This window comes from Canis lupus, chromosome X, assembly GCF_003254725.2.
Source record: "Canis lupus dingo isolate Sandy chromosome X, ASM325472v2, whole genome shotgun sequence".
NCBI lineage: Eukaryota > Metazoa > Chordata > Mammalia > Carnivora > Canidae > Canis > Canis lupus.
In genome coordinates, this window is record NC_064281.1 from 87,687,615 (window position 1) to 87,691,741 (window position 4,127).

General features: G+C 39.1%; 1 non-coding gene and 1 pseudogene across 1 annotated transcript; both read left to right on the forward strand.

Moving 5' to 3' along the window:
* Positions 1-323: 323 nt before the first annotated feature.
* TRNAR-CCU (transfer RNA arginine (anticodon CCU)) lies at positions 324-396 on the forward strand. The gene has a single exon. It is a non-coding gene; the product is annotated as a tRNA-Arg (tRNA).
* A 940-nt stretch (positions 397-1,336) lies between these two features.
* On the forward strand, positions 1,337-1,901 carry LOC112649105 (glutathione S-transferase P-like; annotated as a pseudogene).
* The last annotated feature ends 2,226 nt before the right edge of the window (positions 1,902-4,127 follow it).

The following is a 4,127-nucleotide window of genomic DNA, read 5'->3' on the forward strand; positions in this document are numbered from 1 at the left end:
AAGTTACAAATAGGGCAAGACGTTTTTAATAGCATACTTCAATAAAAGTAGACATTACTCTTAATATTTTCATTATTGAAATTTTTATAAAGACATTTTCAATTAACAGCATATCTGTTTTTTCTGTCCACTATATTCTTAGAACTTAAAAAAATTTACTCAGAGCCTAAATAGAGCTAACAGTAATTGATAAGAAGAGACTTTTCCTGGATGAATAGAAATCTCATGCAGGTATTCCTTCCTTTGTGTAATAAATATGCAACTAAAAGCATAGAAGTTTTTATTTTTATTATTTCCCACTTCAAAAAAAGCAAGAGAGGAGCACCTGGCTGGCTCAGTTGGTGGAGCATGTGACTCCTGATCTCGGGGTTGTGAGTTTGAGCCTCACGTTGGGTGTAGAGATTACTTAAAAAAATAAATAAATGGAATTTAAATAAAAACTTGGAAGAAAAAAGATAAATAAATAAACATTTTAAAGCAAGAGGAAGTACATAAATTGTAAATTGTTTGCTAAGGCAAATAATCACATTGGGATTCTTTTTTTTCTTGTCAGTTCAGATTTTCATATAAAACAATATCCCTTAACAAATTAAAGGTGTTTTGTTGGGCAGCCCGGGTGGCTCAGCGGTTTAGCGCCACTGTCAGCTCAGGGCATGATCCTGGAGACTGGGGATGGAGTCCCACATCAGGCTCCCTGCATGGAGACTGCTTCTCCCTCTGCCTGTGTCTGTGTCTCTCATGAATAAATAAATAAAATCTTAAAAAAAAAAAAAAGCGTTTTGTGGAGAGAAATTTGCCAGAAATTTTATCATCAAAATTCAAAAAATATGGGAAATACAGAGATTCATAGAATATTTTCTGGGAAGGATGAAAACATAGGCATTGTACTTTTTAATTTAATTATTGAATCAGCAACATATTTCTACTTAATTTCACTGCCTCAACTGGTGGTTGCCAGAGAGAAGGTGGGGAGAGGTTATGATGAGATAGGTGAAGGGGATTAAGAGGTACAAACTTCCAGTTATAAAATAAATAAGCCATGGGTAAAGGTGCACCTGGGTGGCTCAGTGGTTGAGTGTCTGCCTTTGGTTCAGGTCGTGATGCTGGGGTCCTGGGATCGAGTCTCACATCAGGCTCCCCACAGGGAGCCTATCTCCTCTCTGCCTATGTCTCTGCCTCTCTCTTTCTGTGTCCCTCATGAATAAATAAAATCTTTAGAAAATAAGCCATGGAGATAAGAAGTCTAGCATAAGAGCTCTGCCACCATGATCACCACTGCTGTATGCACAGCAACCATGCTGCTCCATTGTCTACTTCCCTGTTCACAGCTGCGTGCATGCTGCTGGCTGGTCAGGGCCAGAGCTGGAAGGAGAAGGTGGTGACCATGGAGACCTGGCTGCAGGGCTCACTCAAGGCCTCCTGTCTGTATAGGTAACTGCCCACGTTCCAGGATGGAGACCTTACCCTGTACCAGTCCAATGCCATCCTGTGACACTCGGGCCACTCACTTGGTCTGTCGGGGAAAGATCAGTGGGAGGTGGCCCTGGTGGACATGGTGAATGCTGTCATGGATGATATCCACTGCAAGTACCTCATCCTCATCTACACCAACGAGGAGTCAGACAATTAGGAGTATTTGAAGGCACTCCTGGGCACCTGAAGCCTTTTGAGACTACTGTCACGGAACCAAGGGGAAGCCTTCATTGTGGGCAACAGGATCTCTTTCACACACTTCAACCTGCCAGACTTGTTGCTGACTCACCAAGTCCTGGTCCTCAGCTGCCTGGACTCCTTCCCCCTGCTCTGGCCTACCTCAATGCCTCAGGGCCCAGCCCAAACTCAAAGCCTTCCTGACCTCCTCCAAGCACATGAACCTTCTCATCCATGGCAATGGAAACTAATGAGGGGTGTGGGACCCTCAGCAGAAAGCAGGGGTTGCCTGCCTTCCTTTCCCCAGGACCAATAAAACTTCCAAGCGAGAAGGAAAAAAAAAAGTATAGCATAGGAAATATAGTCAATGATATTGTAATAATGTATTGTCACAGATGGCAACTACACTTACGGTGAGCATATTTCATAATGTACATAATTCTCGAATCACTATGGTTGTACACCTAAAACTACTATAGTATTATATGTCAACTATATTTCAATAAAAAAATCATCTCTAAAAAAAGAATTAAACTGCCTCATGACAATTTGTTTCAACCTAGGAAGCTACTTTTCACTCTATTTTTTAAATATTTTATATATTTATTCATGAGAGACATGCAGAGAGAGAGGCAGAGACACAAGCAGAGGGAGAAGCAGGCTCCACGCAGGGAGCCCGATATGGAACTCGATCCCGGGACCGCGGGATCATGCCCTGAGCCAAAGCCAGACGCCCAACCGCTGAGCCACCCAGGTGTCCCCACTCTATTTTTAATTAGAAAGCAAACTTCTCCTCGTAATACTTCTTTATACGGTAGCCATTTGCTTACTGTTATTGGACATTTAAATTCTTTTTTGCTTAAGCTTCTTATTTACTCCTTTACAGGTTGTTGATACCATAATGGGAAAGTTTTTACTAGGTGCTAACTCAGCAGGAATACTTCAAAAACCTTGAACATGGGTAAAGTGGGGAGGGAGGGTTTATCAAAAAAGCGTATGGAGTTTTAAAGTGAGCTTATAAAACAGATTAAAACAGTCAGAACTTGCAACAGTGGAAATTAATTAGTTTCAGATTTAAGGAAAAAATTTGTAAGAAAGTGTGAAAGGACTCAAATAGGAACTTAGTAAGAGTGACCTACATTTCCATACATAAATCAAGTTGTATTCAAATATTTATTTTGAAAATTTCATACAATTACCAACTATTAATCTAAAATTAGGTTTTAGTTACATATATAAAGTATCCAGATCATGAGTTGCAAAGTCGTACCACAAGATAGTCAGATCACATCTGCAGTATCATATGCAATTTTTTTGCATCATATTTTAAAAACAAGAATTTCCAGAAGCAGGCAACCAAGATTGTGAGTAGACTGAAATTCTACAATGTTTAGTGTGAGGAAAAGAAACTTAGGGGACACTTGATGCCCATTTTCAAATAACTTTACTACAATATAAGAGAAGGAATATGCTTATTCTGTGAAGCTCCAGAGGCTAGTATTAAGTGAAATGACAACTCAGTGTGAGCAAACATCTTATGAAAGTCAAAACAAATGGGCTGCCTCCTGAGGTAGCCAGCAAGTCACCACTGACCACAATCTAGCATAGACTATAAAGACAATTCATCAGAGATGCAACACTCCAGTGAGATTAATGATGTGGTTTTTGTTTTAAATAGGAAAATTCATCAGACTACCTATAGGATTGCTACAGAAGGGACCAAATTACCTTATATGGTTAATTGACCTATCAAAATTTCAAATTCCCTTCCTACTATCAGAGTAACAAGTCCATTTTATGAAAATAAGCATAAGTAATTTGCAAAATGACTCCATGAATCACTCCCCCCCCCAATTTTATTATAATTCTTATTTGGTAAAATCTGACTTTTTTCAGATTAATTTTTCTTAGGCCATAGGCCACTGGTTCATGAAACTATATAATTTAGTTATATTAGCTTTATATTAAGAAAAAATTTTTAAAGAAAGTTATAATGGTTGAGATTATACAATGGGAAAAAGACAGTCTCTTCAATAGTGTTGGGAAACTGGACAGCCACATGCAAAAGAATGAAACTGGACTCCTACCTGATACTACTGACAAACATCAATTCAAAATGTATTAAAGACTAGAATGTAAGACCTGGAACCATAAAACTCTTAGAAGAAATCATAGGGGTAAGCTCCTTCACATTGGTCTTATTTTTTGTTTGTTTGTTTTTTTGAGATTATATTTATTTATTCCTGAGAGACACAGAGAGAGAAGCAGAGACACAGGCAGAAGGAGAAGCAGGCTCTCTGTGGGGAACCCGATGTGGGACTTGATCCTAGGACTCCAAGATCATGCCCTGAGCTAAAGTCAGATGCTCAACCACTGAGCCATCAAAGCATCCTCACATTGGTCTTGACAATGAGTTTCTGGATTTAAAACCAAATCCAAATTTTTTGTTGCAAAGGCAACAAAAGCAAAAGCAAACA